The sequence below is a fragment of the Lycium barbarum genome, chromosome 9, assembly GCF_019175385.1.
Source record: "Lycium barbarum isolate Lr01 chromosome 9, ASM1917538v2, whole genome shotgun sequence".
NCBI lineage: Eukaryota > Viridiplantae > Streptophyta > Magnoliopsida > Solanales > Solanaceae > Lycium > Lycium barbarum.
In genome coordinates this window covers 123,688,395-123,710,565 of record NC_083345.1, presented here as the reverse complement: position 1 = coordinate 123,710,565, position 22,171 = coordinate 123,688,395, and the positions used below count along the sequence as shown (strand labels likewise).

At 35.3% G+C, this 22,171-nt stretch overlaps 1 long non-coding RNA gene and 1 pseudogene across 1 annotated transcript; both read right to left on the bottom strand.

Moving 5' to 3' along the window:
- Window positions 1–695: 695 nt before the first annotated feature.
- Window positions 696–20,578, bottom strand: LOC132608741 (ACT domain-containing protein ACR8-like; annotated as a pseudogene).
- LOC132608742 (uncharacterized) lies at window positions 11,857–13,936 on the bottom strand. The gene is made up of 4 exons (XR_009570511.1): window positions 13,742–13,936; window positions 13,234–13,286; window positions 12,273–12,581; window positions 11,857–12,105 (listed from the first exon to the last, which is right to left on the bottom strand). It is a non-coding gene; the product is annotated as an uncharacterized LOC132608742 (long non-coding RNA).
- Window positions 20,579–22,171: the final 1,593 nt, after the last annotated feature.

The following is a 22,171-nucleotide window of genomic DNA, read 5'->3' as shown; positions in this document are numbered from 1 at the left end:
ATTCATATAGCCAACCTCAAATTGCTTGAGATAAAGGCCTTTTTATGGTATACCCCTCCAGTGTTGCTTAAGTGGAGCGACATAGACATTGAAGATTCATGTAGTTGATCTCTAATTGCTTGAGACTGAGGCGTTCTCGTTGTATACCCATCCCTTGCATGCTTAAATGGAGCATCATGTCCAGTGAAGATTCTTATAGTTGATTCCAAGTAGCTTCAAGCTTGAGGCATCATCGTTGCATAGCCATCCACTGCTTGCTTAAATGTAGCAATATGAATAACGAAAATTCATGTACGTCATCATTCCAACTAGTTCGGATTTGAAACGTCGATGTTGTATACCCATCCCCCACCAAACAACCTTTATCTTACATTGCTTTGGTCTCCTACCATATGTTCCAAAATGCTAACTGTTTCTAACTATTGAATATGGTAGGCTAAGTGGCTCCCAATACCATCCACCCTATGTTGCTCGGCCTCTTCAAAAATACCGCCCGGTGTGTCGGATTCTCAAAAAGCTATGCAATTTTTTCTTGAACAACTAAGCACTTTACCGTAATCCTTAAGCTATGTACACATACCACTTGAAATTAAATGTCCTTTGAGAGGCTTCCAAAGTCTGAATTCGGGGGAATATGAACTTCTCGTATTCTTCTTTTTTGGAAAGTTGGTATGAGAAGATTCATTTTTCTTGCATCAAGAAAATGACTTGATCAACCCCAAGTTATAGAGATTCCTTCTAAATATGCTACCAAGTGATACGAGAGTATTTGGCAAAGAAGCCACTCCTTTAGTTTAATTTGTAAAGGGGCCACTCATTTTTTTCCCTTTATTTTATCATTTTAGGGTTAAGGGTTGTGGCCCCAGGGTCACTTTATAATTTTAAAAACTTTAGAGTTTACAACTTGTCATACCCCATTTTAACCCGGGAGTTAAAGTAGAAGTACGACATATTGGAGATTCCTATTTTTTGTTATTTGTTTAAGGAGTCGCCACCTAATTATTTATGGTGAATTAGGACACCTAAAGTTTATTAAAGTTATGTTTAAAGTTAACTCTGTTTAAGGTCTGCGAAACTTAAGATTCTAGGTAAGGGTTCGATTAGTCTAAAGGGAAGGTATTAGGCATCCTTTAAGACCCATTAACAATGGTTAACCGACCGGACTTAAAATTAATTAAGCTAAGTGTGAATATAGGATTATAGAAAAAGGAAGATAGTTTTGTAAATATGACTAAAGTTATAGATAAATATGTAAGAATGCTATCTAAAATAGAACTTATAATGATAATTTATATAAAAGAGTACTTTTAATGCTATTTTGAACTACAACTTATAAATGTTGTTAAAGTTTTAAATGAAAGTGTAATAATGTTGTTTAAGATAATACTTGTAGACGAGATTCAATAAACGTGAACTTTAGATAAAAAGTTATATTGTATGAGTACTGCAATGTAGAAAATCTATACTTATTTTTTTGTAAATAGGACGCAAAAGGAAATAAGTTTTCTTTCTCTTTCATTAGCTCTCTTTATCTAAAGTATGCGTGATTCTTGAAAAATGTATTCATAGAATATACTTGAATTCACATTTACATCTATCGGAAAATATGTTGCATTATAACGTGAGTCTAGAAAATTGTTTGTAATTTGAACTATAAAACAAGAACGAATATAGAACATACATTTTAAATTTTTTTTTTGAAATATTATAAAGACGTAATTTTGAAAATCGATAGCAAGAAAACAAGCGAATCTTATGGGATTGATTGATCGTCCTTAAATTAATTACCCATTATTAAACTAAGCCCCACTAATTTGCTAAATTCATGTAAGTTAGAAAAATAAAATAAGGTAAGATGTTAGTCATACAAAACAAATAAAAATACACAAAATAAAATAAGGAAGAGGGTAAAAGAGTAAATGGGTTTGGCCCATTTATTAAGGCCCAGCTGAACTGTTCACGTTTATTGGGCTTAGGCCCAATAAATTTTCTCTATATTGCTGCTGTGGGCTGTCTTGTCTATTGGGCTTTGGCCCAGACTTTGTTTTCTTGTTTGGCTGCGGATTGGATGACTCGAGAAATACGTTGGGCTTTAGCCCAACATCGAATATGGAAAGTGGAGGACTCGTATGCGAGATGATCATGCATACAATGAAAAGAAAAGGGATTAGTACATAATCAATAGATAAAATTAAACGTATATAATTAAATTCAAGACAGGCCAATGGAATTCAGCTAAAACAGGGACTGCTTATGGCTAATATATTTCTAAATAAGGAACAAGGAAAGAAGTTAAGCAAGCATGGCAGATGTAGCAGCAAGATAACAATGACATCATGAGAGCATCCTTATCAGAAGGGATTTTAAAGGCTAGACGATTTCCCAAGAGGACATCAGTAAACGGAGCAGAAAATTTAGCTAAAAATGCAGCAGAAACTCAAGTCCGGATGCGACAGAGCTCAGTTCAAAAAGGGCAGCAGTTATTCTTTTCAAGAATACACCAGTTATTGCGTTCAAACAACTAAGAATCAATCCAAATAACGAAGTTGAAACTTTGAATAAAGTAGCAATGTGGCCAAAAATTATCCCAGGAGCGCAGTTGATTTTAGTTTCAGGTGCAGCTCAGTTTGGAAAAAAAATACAATTGACTTAATGACAAAAAAATTTAACTCAAAGTACCTAACACTCAGCAACATTGGGGCTAACAGATTTAAGCACAGGGATGCAGGATCAAAAGCAGGTCACAATACTAAGCAAGATGAAATGACATGGGGCCATATAATTGCACAGAACAGCCATATAGAGTGTTTTAATTAGGGTAAGAAGTACACAAGAAAACAAGTAACAAAGGAGCAGGAGTACTATGCAAAAATTAGAAGGAAACAGTAGTACAAGGTAGCATGGATATGCAGCAGGGGCAAAAACTGTGCAAGTGGCAATCTAATCCTAGCTGAGTGTCAACAATAAAAGGATTGGAGACTAGATGAGACTGATGTTTAATTTTTTTTAAAAAAAAAATAGAAGAGAAGAGAAACATACCAACAACCAACATTATCATTACTTAGGCCAATGAGCATATGAAAAGAATCTAATTCTTAAAGTTATCTTAGGATGGCAGCAGGCCAGCTAGACACAAGTGTTTTAGATGGCCAGAGTCAGTTTCAGTCTACTTGCCTGAAGGGTATTAGAACAAATATTGTTATATGGGCTCAACTAATCTAACTATCAGTAGCCCTCGTTAAAATATTAAGACAGATTCCTGCTTCATATACATGTTGCACTTAATAGGTAAAATTAACTCATGGGCTTCTAAAAAGAAGACTCAATCATGCTAAACTTCAATAAATTGTCGACAAGCAAATCAGAACTAGAGTTCAAACAAAGTATGGCAAGGTGGGGAAAACAAACTTAGGGAAGCCTCTCCTTATTTTCAAAGGAATGTTTTGGGGCTGTTTTCATGGCATATTTGCAATAATTCAGATTATGCAAATTCACATTTGGTTAACAGTCAAGACTAGTCAAGGTGACTCAACAATCACCTATGGCATCAATCATATATAGATGAGAGAAACAATGAGGGCAAAGAGATTAACAGTATCATGAAGCTTATACTCAATATTGACCATATCCAAACTTAAAGCAGGTAACTTACATCAGTCTAGGCTAGCAAAAGAATTGCAGAAAAATTCTAGTTTAATCATATTCAACTCATGACAATCGATTATGACAAATATGAACTTGTGTGGGTTTCAAACCAAACTTTAAATATTGGTCAGATTCCACTTTAAGGAACATTCATGGCAATGTAAATTGGAGGAGATTACGACAAACCAGACAAACAACTATCATCTGGCATTAATCAAATTCCATTATGCAGCGATGACATGGGAAATTAATCTAAGTTTCGAATTAACCATTCAAACATTAATCTTCTCATTTTAGACAAAACAACCATGACCCTGTAGACCAACATAAATTTTAAACTTGACCAGCCAGCATCGATCATGTCAGTTTAAATAAGCAGTTATGACATTGTCGACTAAAAAAGATTTCAATTACCAAACATCGATAAAAAACCAAAACCAACCAGCAACACCTTGATATGGTTAATTAGGAATTAGAACATGCATAGACATCATTTAATTATCGGCGAAAGACTCTCCAATTACACTAACGTAGCAGACTGCCCGAATTAACGAAATTACTACTAAATCAAATCACACAAAACTCGTAAACAAACTAAACTGCTACGATGAAAGTAAACCAAGATGAGGAAGAAATTTACCTTTTGTGGTACAGTGAACGAGGCCTCGGGTCTCCAATCTGCTCTCGAACGCGAACGACACTCGAATTCTTACTTTGTCTCGACTAAAGTTCGCTGGAAAAGAGAACAAAGTGTGGAGAAAACAACGGGGTATTTCTGAAAAACGATGAATAATCCTTTCACAGTGTAAACTTATGTGTTTGATAGGAGAAATCTTTAGATTCCAGATCCTGTTCGATCTCTTTTTGGTCTATTCTCAAGTTGATTAGGTTGCCGTTTTCTCCAAAAAAATCCCCCTCTCACTGATTCAACTTAGGACCTATTTATAGAAAATAGAGGAGCGTATGAGAGAGAGGAAGCGGGGGACAAGGGCGACAGAAGCGACAGAGGCGTGGGTGAATGGAGAGGAACGTGAGGCGTGGGGAACAAAAAAAAAGGTGGAGATGGCAGAGATGAAGGTGGGAGAACGGGAAACGTGGGGGACACGGGATAGTGGAGGTGCAGAAGCGTGGAGATGAGGGGGGGCGGCGATGAGGTAAAAGAGAAAGAGAGAGAGAGGAGGCGGAAGAAGATTGAAAGGGAGAAGAGGAAGATGGATTAGGGATTAGGAAATTAAGAATGGGTCGGGTCGCGGGTAATGGGCTGGTCCGTTTGGGCTGGCCCATTAATTTAAACATGGGCTGAAAATGTGGGTTTAAAATGTGGGTTGGGTATAAAAAGTGTGGGTTATTTATTTGGGTATGCAAATAATATTGTATTTGTATTTTAAGCCATTAATTGGCTGAAAATTGTTGATCCTTCCTCCGCTATTTTAATTATTTTCGGGCTTCTAATTTAATAACTAGTACCATATTTATTATGTGAAGATAAATAGTAATTAGTATATAGAAAGTAAGGATTTTACAAAGTGCTGTCTTGTAATTAATTTAACGATTCCAGACCCGAAAATGAAACGATGACTAACCGTTTAAAATTTGTGATAAAGTAATGCTCGTAATGTTTTAAAAAAAATAAGAGTAGTGAAAATAATAGTAGTGAAAATAAAGTATTTAGCTCGTTAGTAAATTTAGAAACCCGGGTAAATGAAATAGGAGAGGGACAAAATTGGGTGTCAACACAACTTATACACTTAAGTCTCTTTCACTTATTATTAAAATATACAAAAGCCTCTTCTCTCTCCCCACTTCTTCCCAACTCCCGCTCTAAAAAAAATTGAAGCTTCCATCAGAATTCTCCCTCTCCCCCAATCTTGGTAACGTTCCTGCCGTCCATTCCAGGTATTTTCTTTAATTTAGCAACTCCTCTAGAGCATTTAGAGCTCCATTTTGCCATGAAAGTTGTTATTATTTTACCAACTCGATAGAACCCTAATGTTCATAAAGTTGAGATATTTTTTTTCACAATTTTGGAAGTTTCGCCTTTTTTTTGCTAGAAATATGTGTTATTTCTACTTAGTTTGCTTGTTTCGGTCTTTGTTTATCTGTTTTTGCTTTTTGTAAAGTCTGGTCTATTAATAGACTTTTGATCGATTATTCTTGTTTTTTTTGTCGTGGTTGATCAACGTCACTGCGTTGTTTGTATATAGATTATAAAAAATTGTTAGAACTAGAGGAAGAGGAGGGCACATAATTCAAACCCGTTCTAGGGCCACATCTGACGATAGAAAAAAGAAAAGGTAGAGAAGTTAGCCGAGAAGGTAAAAGAAGAAAAACTGTAAAACCTGAAAATGAAGCGTACTCGGAGGAGAATAATGATGCGTACTCGGAGGAGAATAATGATGCGTATAGTGTCGAGGAAGGTGAAAGAGATGATCCCCATATTTCTAAGGATTCTGGTGGTGATGAAAATGCTGATCCCTTGTCGTTGCCATATTGTGCAAGGATAATTGACGTCGACAAGTATGGTCTGATCAATTGACTGGATGATTACGAATCGTTTCCAGCAAAAGTTTCGGTTTGGAGTAGGCTGACATTGCTTGCTGATTTTAAAACATTGATAAAAGATCATAAACTTATGAAAATGTTCAAGCATTCCTATTTTGGTCACTGAAGAAAAATATCAGAACACTTCAATAGATTCAATGGAATATTGGTGCACTATACGGTTCTTCGTCATATAGTTCATAAGAAGAAGCGCAAGATATGGTTCTTGGTAAATGACAAGCCCGTGTGTTTTGGCTTGAATGAGTTTTCTTTGATCACTGGTCTAAACAGTGGATCATATCCCACCCGAAGTAGAGAGGAAAGAGCACTTAAGAAAGGGGCAGCATTCTGCACAAAAGTTTGTCGCGATAGAAAGATTTCTACAGAAAAGCTGTTGGCGGTGATCAGAGGGCCTAGGCTGACCAAAGAGCAAAAGCTCAAATGTTGTCTAGTGTGGTTTCTGCACACAATATTGCTTGCCAAAGATGTGTCGAGGGGTGTGGATCATGACACGATAAAAATGGCAGATGATTTGGAGTTCTTCAGTAGCTATCCTTGGGGAAAGGAATCATTTGAACTCACTCTAGACTACTTGAAGAACAAGATAGACATTCCCAAACACCACCAAGTGCACGCGGAGAAAAGGGTTGCATCATATGCTCTCTATGGCTTCCCCTGGGCATTCATGGTAAATATTATAAACCACTGGTGCAGTAGAGTATAGACTGTGTCTTGTTTATTTTTCACTCAGTTTTTATTTATGTGATTACAGGTCTGGGCATATGAAGCTTTTCCAGCACTTGGAAGGAATGCCGAGAAATCAGAGGAGGTTCCTTTCCCTATTCCTAGGATTCTTAGGTGGCACATGAAGAAAATGAAGCGATTCGTTGAAGGAGATCCATTTAAGAGAGTTGGAGTTATCGAGGTATAAATTTGGAGTCTATTATTAATTTTTTGGCAAAAAGATAAGCTTAATGTTAATGTTTTCTTTATTTGTAGAGAGTGCACCCTTGCCTCATCCCTACAGTGCATGAGTTGGAGCAGGATTACATGAAAAATCAGATGCCATACGATGATGAAAGTAATGACCCAATCATTGATGAGTTGTAGCGTGAACTTAAAGGCGTGACTGTTTTGATTACACCAAAAAATTCCTCGAAGGCTTCTAGTAGGAAGGGGAAGGAGTCAATGGAGAATTTTGATAAGGACTATACTCAAGAGGCGGAGGATAATCATTCAGAAGATCTCGGTGGTAATTCAACCACAAAAGATAATGTTGGTATTGGTACATCTATGGGTCGTGCTGCACCAAGTGGGCAGGTGGAGCATAAGCAACTGAAGTAGCGTGTGGAGAAGATTGAGGAGTCTTTTCAAGGTTCTTGTTGCTTATGTTCATGGGGAAAGAATTAGAAAGAGCGAGAAGGCGAAGAAGAAGAAGAAGAAGAATAAGAAGAAGAAGAAGAAGACTCTCAATGAAGCTACTGGTGAGGTTGATGTTGATCAGCCAATTTCTCGACATGTTGATGTGCCAAATGCTCAAGATGTCCATGTGCCAAGTGCTCAAGATATCTCTGTGCCAACTGATCAAGATCTCCCTGCTGCTGTGTCTGCTACTGAAGTTGAGAAGGAGTCTGCTGCTGAAGTTGCGAATGAAAAAGAAGTCCCTGCTGCTGAAGTTGAGGTAGAAAAAGAAGTCCCCAATGATGAAACTGAGAATGAAAAAGAAGTCCATAATGATGCAGCTAATGTTGAGTTTGACGCTGACAAAGCTGTGTCGACTGTTGTCGAGGAAATTAATTTGGGTGTGGTGGATGATAACAATTAATTTGCGTGTGGTGGATGATAACAAACAATTTTATTTCTTAGTTTTAACTGTTTTTTACTTTAACAAACAATTTATGACAACAGTGTTATTGCATTGTGAATTTGGACGGGCAAATTTTTGTAAGTGATAATTTATGACAAGGTTGGAGCATTGCAACATTTGTATTTAACTGTGTTGTTGCTCTGTGGATTTGAATGTGCTTTTGTTTATTATAGACTTGAGTTTATTATAGACTATGACTAAGATTATGACTAAGATTGAATGTTTATTATAGACGTGATTATTATTATAGACTATGACTAAGATTTATACGCAAACTCATATAAATAAAATTTGCTTCATATTCTTAATAATTCATCATACATACGCACAAAATGAAAGACCCAATCCCACTGCAGACCCATTAGACATTTCCAAATAGCAAACATTGCTAATGAACCATACAACAACATCCTAAGTCCAAATAGCAGTTGACATATAAACCAGGCCGCTATTTGCCTAAAAAGGCAATAATTAAATAGAATAAAATAAAAAGATAAGGGTCAAAAACACACCCCAACTATCACTTTTTTTTTAGTTTTATAACTAAACTATCAGAAGGTTGAAAAAACTACCTAAACTATCACTATTTAGTTTGCAAAACGCACCTCAAATTATTTTTGAATGGCATGTGATCTACACTCTCCATTTTATATAAAAATGTTTCCAAGTGTTGTCCACGTGGATAAATAATGTCACAATGACACCTACATGGAAATTAAAAAAGAAAACTATTTGTTTTAAAAAACAAAATAAAAAATAATAATTTTTGTAAAAAAATATCAAAAATTATAGAAAATAAGAAAAAATAGTTTTAAAAAATGGAAAAGTTATTTAAAAAAAACAGATTATTTAGTTTTTACATTTTTTTAAAAAAAAAATCAACTTTTCCATCTTTTAAATCTTTTTTTTTTTCTGATTTTCTAAATTTTTTGATATTTTTTTACAATTTTTTTTAAATGCTGATTTTTTAAAAAAAATAATGCAGTTTTTTTTTTTAAATATACAGTTTGTTTTTATAAAAAATATTATTTTTTAATTTCCATGTAGGTGCCACCATAGCATTACTTATGCCATGTAGACAATTGTTTTGAGAAAATTTCAGCGTCACTTGCCTTTTGGAGAGTGAGTTCACACATTTAGTTCAAGTGTGTTTTGCAAACTAGATAGTGATAGTTTAGGTAGTCTTCTCAACCTTATGATACTTTAGGTATGAAACTAAAAAAAAAGTGATAGTTGGGGTGTGTTTTTGACACTTATCTCTAAAATAAATAAAAAGACTTGATGCTATTTTAACACTATATTAACACTTGATTATTATTATTGTTAGAGTCCCCATCCATTATACACATGATCCAAAGATCTTTAGAACAAGTAATGGTCCTTAATCATCCAATATTTGCCTAAAAAGGCTATAATTAAATTAAATTAAATAAATAAAAGGACTTAATGCTATTTTAACACTATATTAACACTTGATTACATCATATTAGAGTCTCCATCCATTATACACATAATCCAAAGAGCTTTAGAACAACTAATGGTAATCATAACACTACTATCGAATAAGTCTGACAATAAGCTAATGTTCTCAAAGCACAACCTTGTTCCAAGGAGGACCATTAATTGTTCTAAAGATCTTTGGATCATGTGTATAATAGATGGGGACTCTAATATGATGTATTCAAGTGTTAATATAGTGTTAAAATAGCATCAAGTCTTTTTTATTTATTTTATTTTATTTAATTATAGCCTTTTTAGGCAAATATTTGATGATTAAGGACCATTACTTGTTCTAAAGCTCTTTGGATCATGTGTATAATAGATGGGGACTCTAATAATAATAATAAAGTGTTAATATAGTTTTAAAATATCATCAAGTCTTTTTATTTATTTTATTTTATTTAATTATAGCCTTTTTAGGCAAATATTTGATGATTAAGGACCATTACTTGTTCTAAAGATCTTTGGATCATGTGTATAATTGATGGAGACTCTAATAATAATAATAATCAAGTGTTAATATAGTGTTAAAATAGCATCAAGTCTTTTTTTAATTTTTTTAATTTAATTATAGCCTTTGTAGGCAGATAGTGGCCTGGTTTATATATCAACTGTAGTAGAGTATAGACAAACTACTGAATCTATAATGTACTATGCTCGTTGGTGATTATACACTTTTGGTATATTATAGACCTATCCAAGGTCCCTTAGATTTACGTAGTTTGGGTTTTGATTTTTTTTTAATTATTTTTATGAGCTTTACATTCACCAAGCTTCTCATTCCAAAACAGTCCCCTTTATTTACTTAGTCTGTAATATACTATGCTTGTTGGCAATTATACACTTTTGATATATTAGAGACCTATCCACGGTCCCTTAGATTTACGAAATTTGGGGTTTGGGTTTTGATTTTTTTTAAAAAAATTATTTTTATGAGCTTTACATTCACCAGGCTTCTCATTCCAAAACAGTCCCCTTTAGTTACTTGGTCTATAGTATACTGATGGTCTATAAGAGGCTATAGCTTGTGGTTACTATAAGTATTGTATTGGTTATTAATCAACTTAGCTTGTGGTTATTATAGATATGGTAGTTGTTTGGTTATTAATCGACTCATCAAACAACATTAAATCAACAGTATGCAGAAAATAAAGTAAGAACACAAAGATCATAACATAAACTATTTTCATTAATATGGTGGATTTTTACATAACTAAATAAAACCTCAAAACACCACCCAAAGCTTTCAGCGATGAAAGTCCAAAAACTTCCATCTACCACTTTCATCGATGAAAGCTTATACAAAAATATATCGGGGTCCACACCCTCGAGCTCAAGAAGCACATGCAGGATGCGCGCGATTCTGCGGATGGCAGTTTACATCCGCTCCCTATCCTCATCGAGGCCCCTGAAGAGCCTATGGAAATCGTTCCTGAGAAGGAGGAACTCAGGATGTGGTGCTCTGAAATGAGGGTGACGGTTTTCTCTGTTCCTAATCCTTCTCTCCATTGTTGATCAGAAAGTTTTTTGGAGTTTTTTGTGATGAGAGAGATGAGATGGTGTATTTGAAATAGGCTTAGGCGATTTATAGACTAATGACCTCGGTTTAGTGAATCGAAGGCTAATGTGTGAGCGTCACGTGTCAATGCGCATGGAGGTAGCGTTTAATATTGGGTTTGATTAGACATAACCGCAGGCTTTTTGAATTTTAATTAGTGGTGTTTGGTGGCTCAACAATCGATGGGCTTTAAAGGCGAATATATATCATATACGTTATCTAGTATAGACTAGATATTAAGTTGATTATTTACTATACCTAGTAGATATATAGAACACAATCTTGGTTTATTATATACAATTATACAATTGATTAATATTGAACTGACATTCAAGAAAAACACAATGAAATACATTCACTGAAATATTTAATTGAAGAACCAAAAACCGCACAGTACAAGAAAAGCATATTTAATTGAAGGACCAAAACTGTAAAGTACAAGAAAAGCACAATGAAATACATTGAAAAATACATCAAGTTCATCCCTCTATATTTCGGCACGTTGTTCTCTTGTGGCCGCTTCCCTTGCAAATTGAGCACTTGTTTCTCCTCCCCTTTACATATCCTTTGGGCTTAAAAGTGTCACGACCCGACTAGGGGCCGCGACGGGTACCCGGGGCTAACTACCGAGCACCAATCGTTCTATGTCTCATCATACTCATTTAATGCTCTTTTATCACTTTTATAGTCAAATCGTAGGAGAATTATATTCCATATAAAACATAAATACTTATATATATGCCTTTTGGCCATTAAAATAACATTTATACTAAATAGCATCTCGTGAGACCATCTAACCCACACTGCGCATCTACGAGCCTCTACTGGAGTGCTAGACATATGGACGGGACAAGACCCCGTCATGCCCAAAATACATATACATATATATATATATATACACAAAAGTATAACCCGATTAGCACCTCCGGAATAATGGAGTGCTCCTGAAAATCTGTTGATAGCTCCTATAGGTCTGCGTCGTCTCCCTGTCTACCTGTGGGCATGAACACAGCGTCCAAGGAAAACGGACGTCAGTACGAATATTGTACTGAGTATGTAAGGCATAACAATGAAAATACGTCAATGAGATAAAGGAAGCATCAATAAGGAGCAAATGTATATGACTGTCACTTATAAAAGGAATAGCACATGCTGACTTACTTCATATCCATCATCATATCATATATTGCTGCGGAACGTGCAGCCCGGTCCATACATCATTATATATATAAATATATTGCCGCGGAACGAACGGCCCGATCCATATATCATCATATATAAATATATTGCCGTGGAACGTACGGCCCGATCCATATATCATCATATATAAATATATTGCCGTGGAACGTACGGCCCGATCCATCACCCATATATCCCGCGTCCGGGCACCCCGCGTCCGGGATGGAATCATGATATGCCAGTTGTACAGGTGGCTATGCGTCTATAGCGCCTCACCTTTCCCCACTTCCCCTGAAAACATTTTCATATCATATACATATACATACATAATATACGTAGCATGCATGAGGGCTCAAGGAAAGTTATGTTCCTGCCGGAGTGACGTAGGGTCGAACACCTCCGATTATATTATGGATTAATCATGATCGTCATGTCTCGCCTTGAAGGGACAATCATCATAAGGCGAGAATATCAACGAAAGCTAATATAAAGAGAACAGAGGGTAGGGTCATAATTTCGTAAGAAGTCATTCTATATACTTTTGGAAATCTTAAAGGAAATATAGTAGTCATCCATGAATAAAATTGAGAAGTCAAGAAATAACTCAATATTCTTACATCGTCATTGAAATCATAACTTGGAACCTTTAAACATGAAATCGTCTCATCGTAGTCATCATAGGAAAATATTCTCATCTTTGGCATCATTGTAATCATGATAAAAAAATATGTCCATTATTGCCCTCATAAGAGCTTACAAACTCGTAAACCTTCGTTTTGGAACGATGTAGGCATTTGGAAAATATTTACGGGTTATCAAGGAAGGAATCATGCTTTGGAATCATAAACTTCTAACTTTTGAAATTAAGGAAGTCATGGAAGCATTTATGAATTCACAACTTAGGAATCATGCCTTTGAAAGAAGGGGACAAGCCTTAACATACCTTTGTCGTTTAAGCAATCTAGCGTTCGCTTATTCTTCTTCACTGTCACGCCTCTACATTCAAAAGAGGATTCATACTAACATTAGTCAACCAACCATAAGAACGCACTACTAATTCTAGAGAAAATTGGGCAGCACTTCCTTTGTTTGTACCACTTTTCCCGTATTTTATATCAACTCCCAACATCTACAATACAACTCACAACATCGCAATCAACAATCATCATCTATGTGCATTTAGCAAAATCCACCATTTCTCTCCAATTTCATCACATTTATGGTTATAGGTTCGATATCGTATTTTCCCACGTATCACATTTATCTCAGGGTTTACAAGTCATTTATAACTTATTCATACTCACAACACCCTATAATCCATGATTCAATTCCACTACTAACCAAACATGACACTATTCACTCTTGAATGACCCATTTGTTATGCTTCTCTACAAGTCGAGTACCTTAACCTTACAATATCTTAAACAACATGTAATGGTCATGAAACTTACCTTGGATGATGGTTGGACAAGCCTTGAGTGGAGTTTTCCCTTCTAGCACCAAAACCCTACTTTCCCTCTTTGGATTTCCTTGAGGAAGATGAACCTTACTTGAGTTTCATACACTTTGATTCATGGATTTGATGTTGTTAATCTTGGTTTCCCTTGATTTTTCTTGTGGATGAAAGTTTGGAGAGGGTTCCAGAGGTTTTAGGACTAAAATGGTGGAAAAAAATGAGTTAGAAACGAAATTGGGTCTATATATAATTGTCCAGAAGATTCTGGACTGGCACAACATGCGACACCATGTGCGAGTCGCATGTCGAACATGCGAGTCGTATGTTGTGTCGCAGGTCTTGCCAGTCGATCGGTTCTCACTGGCACAACATGCGACACCAAGTGCGAGTCGCATGTCATGCCAGAACGTGATGAACTATCTGTCGTAAAATGGCCATAACGTTTGATCCCGATATGATGTGAGGGCTCACGACCTATGGTTGGAAAGATATTTCAATTATCTACAACTTTCATACTGTTGTGTGTTTCCCAAATTCCGACTTAAAAATGGAGTTTTGACCCCTACAAACCAGATCCTCCGAAGGTGTTTCCTTAACTCGCCCTTTTTGGATGGCTTATGCCCATATTTGGCTTATGGGTCCTTCTTGAAACTTATTTGGCACTTCATTACCAACATAAGGGGAATTATAATTCTTCTCCTAAATATCATTAAGACATCACTAGTTCGATACTCGAAATTGTCCTTCGCCAGTCGATCCACTGTGCGCGAACGAAAATTTTCCGGGGTGTAACAAAAAGATTTTGCGATGTTAGGAATACACTTTATTCTCTTCCTTCCAAGTTGGTTTGGCTGCCCATCACACTCTTCGACATCAACATCATGATTATTCATATCCATTGAATGATCACCCATGCTTTCATTTTGCATTGAATTTGCATCCACTGGCTACTGTGGCTGCTGTGGGGGTGGGGGTGGAGGTGGTGCTGCTGATGTTGACGCTGCTTGAGACCTCTCGACAAAATTTATTCTCAAAATAGGCCTACAACCATCAGCAACAACATCAAGCATACACAACACCACATGCCTATCATTCGTTATGAAAGAAGGGTGAGCTTTTCCCCTAGTGGGCAGAGCATTAATCATATAACTAATGCGCAAGTCGCTGGGGTCACAATCTAACTCCCCGCTTTCCTTTACGCTTTCAACCAAATCGTTATACGTACCATTACGACGCACGACGATCAACACTGTCACCTTGCTCGCAGAATTCCAAATCCAACATTTTGGGGTCTCCACCCATTCACCCATGTAACCACCACCTACTATAACATATTCTCCAATAGACGTCATACTAAAGATATAATAGACTATTGCTATGGTCTATAATTGATCGATGCCTAGACTTAGAACAGTACCAGATTCAGACCAAAAAAACAGCAGGGATACGGCTCTTTTAATGGAGAATTGACTCCACAAGAGGATTAGAACAAAAAACGAACTCCACTACCAGTAGACGCGGACGAAATTGGCACCTAATAATTGAGCTTTGACAACAATGGTGAAAATAATTCGAGCTTCTTTTCAATGATTTCTACGAGATTTAAGTTATAATTACTGAACTGGGGAAGAAATTCGTAGTTTGGGACTGATTTTCAGATGAAAAGCCAGAAATTTGGCCGGAAACTGGATCGGAAAAGTGTAGAAATGGGGAGCAACGAGCTTTTGGAGGGAGGGAACAAAAAAAATTGGGCTGCTAAATTGGGGTAATTAAATGTTGGTAGTTGGGGGCTGTTTTGTATTTTTTAAAACTTTGGGTATAGGGGTGACAACATGGGAGACTTCATTTGATGATGTCATAAATAGTGCCCTTTAGCCAATTCTTTGAAACTTATGGCCTTTTGTCAAAATAAGTGTTGAGAATGGCCTTTTAGCAAACTCCCTCAAGTGATACCAACATGACCCCACCTACACCCACTGCGGGCTCGTCTCTGTCAACCTTTTGATGTTTGATCAATCGCAATTCCTTCACTTTCAAGTCATTCCATCCGATTTGCTCCCTAACAGACTCAATGATCATTGAATCGACTGGATTCCCCCTTGCATCTGTTATGTAAATTATATTTAGAGCTGAATCCCTGTGGTTGATATCACAACCCTTGTTACGTTTAGGCCATTTTCCCGGAAAGTTCTCATTACATCGGTTAATAATCCTTGTTTATCTCCTGTGTGTAGTTCTAGCCTGACCCCCTGTGATCAGAATTTAAGTACTATGTTAGAAGCATATCCTAAACAGAGGTGTGTCTAGAGGAGATTTAACTAAACTGATTACGTTTGCCTCGAAGTACTTATCATATACAAAAAGGATCTAAATGTGTAAATATAACACTAGATCACATCCATTCTGAACGCATTGACTCTGAACTTTGGACTCGTCTTTGATTCTAAACATCTTTAAGAAGTGTATAGGGGTGTGTTTGGTATGGAGGAAAACGTTTCCAGAAAATGTTTTTCAATTTCCATGTTTGGTTAGTCAATTTTTTGAAAATCATTTCTAGAAAAACATGTTTTTTAAAAATGAGGAAAATGACTTCCCTAGTGGAATTAGGGAAAACAAGTTCCGCAAGTGGCCCTCCCCCACCCTCCAACACACCCTACCCCAACTCCCCATAGCCCCATCCCCACCACCCCCACCCCTATAGTGTTTACCTAAATTATATTTAAATGCTTTTGGGACAATATTTTCCGCTTACCAAACACGAGAAATAATAAGGAAGCCCACTTTTTTGTCAGAAAATCATTTTCCGTGGTAAACATTTTCCTTCATACCTAAAGCACCTTAATTGGGCGTTTATTTTCGAAACAGGAGGAGGAACACAATACCTCAGATGCTCTTTTTTCGATTGCAGCTTGTGGGCATAGAATCACACGTTCCTTTTCAGCGTCTGAACTAATTGGACTTCCATCTGTATGCCTAATGAAGAATTCCTGAGATGAGATTGTAAGAAAACTTGAGCAAACGTACATTCAAAGAACATGATTGATTAAAGAAATAAAAAGCAAGATAAGTAGGTAAAGAAAATATACCAAGTATGCCATTCCCCCAGCAGAATCAATTGTGGCATGGAACGCAACATACTGCATGTCTGTTAACGTGCAAACGACATCAAATAGAAGCATATTTCGATCTTTGCACTGAATATTTACCACAGAATAACCCTTTTCCAAACAGTTTAATACCGATACGATTGGGGTATCATCACTAGTCTTAATCACTGGCTTTCTTTCATAATCCCGGTCTGCAAACATCATTTGGTGAAGTCTTCTTTCTGTATGCATGACAGCTAAAGACACAGATGTTTTAGCACTTCGAATATCGTTACCCCCCTTAAGCACGTTCTTTAAACGGGCTTTAATTCTGTCAATCTTCTGTGAGTTCTCAATTCGGGACCCCGAGTGGCTTTCCTTTATATATCAGGGTGGCAATTCGACCATTGTGAGTCCACATTTTAGCTTCAACTACGTTGCACTGTAAATCTCATAGTACGGCAAAGACCTCCGATAAAAGGCCAATTCGATCTGTCCAAGTTAATTCCAGAGCTGTCAAGCCATTGTAGCTCTTTGAACTTGCATAATGAATTGTCCCAAGTGACTGTTTAACATTAGCACAAAGTTTAAATTTTGGTATAAAGACTCATCAAGTATCTTCATAATCTATGTTAAATCGATATGGTAATTTTAAGATAAGATGACAAAAAGGGTCCACGTAATGCAGTATGTAATGCAATTACTGTTAAAAAATTATATTATAGCTACATATATTTTGAAAATCTGCGGTAAATAATACTGATGTTACAAAAATTTGATATCAAGGCAAATAAAGGATCCACGCAACGTAGTACGTAATGCAATATTGTACTGTTAGAAACTTAAAATTATAGTTGCTACATATATATACCGGTCAATGTAACTAATCACACTTTTGTCTGTTAACTTGTTTCCATCCAAGTCAGTAACATGAAAAACTGCAGACCAAAATGAATTGAAACGTCAAAAATCAATAAAAAATTTACTGAAAATACTCTTTAACTAAAACGTTCAATACATTGACCTCAGCTCACCGTCCATAAACCATCGAACATTGCAGGAGACATAAGCTTTCTTGATTGAAAGGTTCAGATCCGTGAGAACTTGAACTGCTTCTAGAAGAATCCCATGTTTGCTCGCACTATCAATCTGTACATGATCACGACATCAAAAATGAAAAATTAGGACTAACCAACATGGATTTAAGTACAATAACGACAACATGGATTTAAATACAATAACTACAACATGGATTTAAGTACAACAGTGACAACAAGATTTTTCTAGACCTAACTTGTGGGACTACACTGGGTATGTGGTTGTTGTAACAACAACATGGATTTAAGTACAATTTTACATCAATTTTCAGTCAAAAGTTCCAATTCCACCTATGTAATTTGTAAAATTATAGCTGGTTCTAAATCCCAATAAAAGAAAAGGGTGTGTTAACTTGAAGACCATATTGCATTGGTAACCTTAACTAATTCGAGATTGAGGCATAGTCAATTTTTTTTTATAACCAAAAAATGCCACGGTTCCAAAATTCGGTGCATAATGACCCATCCCTCCACCTTTCTCCACTTAACTACCAATGACATGACACATCACTTAATGCGCTTTTACCACCAGACGAAAGTATGGGTCAATTGAAGCATAGTTAATTGATTGAATAAAAAAGATTAAAGGACTCCAACAAAGGACGCTTACCATAACAAGGGTGGCGTTTGAATAACTTACGTTGTCGATCATGACCCTGCAGTAGAAGTAACAAAGACTAATCAGAAAAAAGAAAAAAACAGTACTTTAAGCCAAAAAAAAAAAGGAAAATTTTCAAATTTGAGTTGTGAAATCATCCCACATGGAAGAGAACTAAATAGATTACAGAGCTTATTTAGGGAAAACTAGTGGAATGAAGAAGGTTGGGTTTTCCGGCAATTGTGACTTTTATGTTAGAGGGTGAAAGTTGGGTTGATTTATCATATGATCACTCAACTAATAGTTATTATTCCAGAAAGTCACCTGATTCCTATCTTTTTTAACAAAGAAAGTAACTTTCTGACATAATAGCTATTAGTTGAGTACTAATGAAAGTTTTATGATTCTTTTATTAGAAAACATTACGATTAGAGGCGGATCTAGGATTTGAAGGTGGCGGGTGCCACAATTTTCGTCAATGTATATTTTGTCAATGTATATTTTGTTAGGAACGTGTATTTGGCTCGGGTTCATCTTTTTTGAGTTTATTCGGGTCAACTTAATAGGTCGTTTTTTATTTGCAAATATGAAAATTATATCTCAAAAATCAAGAAACGAACATAATTAGTATCTTAAACAAGGAATCACGCCCATTAACAACAGAAGTAAAATCAACATTTTCACCAAGGAACTTACATGTTTTATGTATATTAAAAAAAGAACTTGCACAAGTAAAATAACATCTTCAATAAGGAAATTACACCAATCAAAGTAAGAAAAATAATAGAAAAACTCTTCAATAGGTAAATTACACCCCATAAGTAAATGTAGAATTAGATAACTACAAGTTCTAAAAAATAAATCATAAATTTCGTATTTTTTCTAAGCAATGCTTACGGAATTTCCATCACAATTTAAGTAGTAAAGTGATTTAAGTTGAATTTAATAATTATAGAAAAGCACGGATTTTTATAATACGCTCCCTTCGTCCATTTTTATTTATCCACTATACTAAAATAGATGTCTACTTTTACATGTAAGTTGTATAGTTTGAAAACCCAAGACATAATTTACCATTTTATACCAATTTTACTCTTATTATTAAGTACTCCAATTCATTTCTCATTTTATTTATTGCTTATTAAGAGTGTCCCAAGTCAAATATAGAGAAGTAAACATGGACGAAGGGAGTAATCAAAAAAGAAATTATAAAAAGATTGACTTTTGATCTAAATCCAATATTCTCAGTGAGACCCAAGCTTTTCGATTTAAATACTCACAGATTTGAGATTAAGAGAAGTGCTTAATTTAAGGAATTTTGAAGTTTCTATTTTATGTGTTCTCGCTAGAGATCACAGATAAAATAATAGAATAAAGGAAAGACAATATAAATAATAAAAAAATAAATAGAAAATTGGGAGAGCCGAAAAGGGAAATGACTGGTACAAATGAACTAAAAAGCACAAAGAGAAACGGGAGTCGGAAAATGTTCAAGATAGATTCAAACTTGTGTCTACCAGCCATGGTACCTTTGTCTAATTTGGAACCGGGGGTGGCAGGATCGAATATTTAATTTAGTTTAAACAAATTGCAACATAGGTATATAAAAAATTTAGGAAGTGTCATGCCACCCCCACCCTAAAGGGTGAATCCTCCCCTGATTACGGTGATTTTGGTGAGAAATATTCATAGTTATGTGACCATTTATGAAATTTACTCCGGAAGTAAGGAAGAGTCGGACTAACGCTATCCAAAAGAAAAATAGAGCAAATTCATTGTTATCATAACCGTGGTGTCTGAGTCATCTTGTGTGCACCTAGACTAATTCCACGTGGTACCTGTCACTTCCCACCCGGCCTGTATCGGGTAATTCTGTCCACCTAGGCTTAAATAGCAGCATGAGGAAATTTGAGAAATTACAGAAAGTAGCAGAAAAAAATTAGAGTGAAGGGGCTAACCTTGGAGTAGTCATTCGAAAAACCAGCTTTTCATATTCATCCAAAAAAAAAAAAAGGCCACTCCATATCCATAATTTCCATGTTGAACTTCATTTCTCAACTTTTCTTCTCTCTATATATAGTGTATATCACTTTGATTATTTATCCTTAACAAAATCCTCTCTTTGAGTATTTTTTTTTCTTCTCTCTATAATATTGCAACAACTCGAAAAAGTATTCTTTGTTCATTTCCTCCCCACGTACACACACCCTAATTTATATGAGTCACTATTATTTTTTTTATTGGGATAATTCACTTTTGGTCCCTCTGTTGTTGATGAGTTCTGTTTTGGTCCTTGTATTCTTCATCTCAATTTATACGACACGCTTTTCTTTTTCCGTCTAAAAAAAAAGTCAGCTTTCCATAATTAGAAACAACTTAACTTCAAAATCCCATTTTTACCTCTAATGAAATGATTTATAACACACAAATGTCTAAAGTTAGTTTTAGACCACAAAGTTCAAAAGTTTTCCTTATTTCTTAAGTTTTGTGCCAAGTCAAACGGTGCCACATAAATTGAGACGGAAGGAATAATATTTGCTTGGCACATCTAACCTTCAAATTAAGTAAAATATGTGTTTTTGATCCCTTCATATAAGAAATATGTGATATTTAGCGTATTTCTAGAACTATATATCACCCTCAAATATGGAGTAGCATAACAAATTTAACATAATATATCGATAATGAAATGGTTTAGAACTTAATAGTTTGTTGAATTTGTGAAGATCCATTGTTTGAGGGATCAAAAGTGCACATATCAATTAATTGAAAGTTTAATGTGCTTAATAAGACATCATAAGGACTAAAATTCAGAATATATTGATATTTGAGGGGCTAAAACTGCTAATATCCCTTTATAGTTAATTATTAACTTAATTATTTGACTAATTTTTCTTGAAAAAAAAAAAAGAATTAGTTGACAATGCCTAAAAAAACTATATTTGACATTTTGATTAAATATTTTTATATTTCAAGGTCTTGCCTCTAGCAAAGGGTGTGTATAAGTGAGTATATCACATGCCATGACTAATCTATGCTGGCCACATTAGCCTAATTGAAAAATTACAATTCCAAATGTGATCATGTCGGATTATGAGATATATTAGAGTTTCCTCATCACTACAGTATAAAAGAGAATATATTTTTTGGAAATATTTAAATAAAAATACACACCCAAAAAGTAGACTTTTTAACTTTTAAACTTTATTTTTCAACTTTTATCTATCGCCAAAAAGACTTTTTTGAAAATATTAAGCAGATGTTTGGAGGATATTAAGTTTTTTCCGAAGGTCAATATTTAAGTTGAAGATAAACGAAATAATGTTTGGAACTGAAATTCATCAAAAAAGGTGCGTAGAAGTTTGTGGAAGTTGAAACTATGCATTAAGTGCTTGTTGACTTTTAAGTTCTTATATATTTTTTGTGGTGTTTGAGAAAGATAAAAAAGTGCTTTTAAGCACTTATTTTTAGGCCACAAAGGTACAAAAATAAGTCAAAAGTCAAAAATTGAATATCACCGACTTATTGCATTTAGCTTTTAGATTATAAGCTACTTTTAAAAAGTCAATCTAAACACCCTCATACTTTCGAACAAATATTTCATTTGAAATTCTAATTAAGGTTCACTTAAAATTTGAATATAC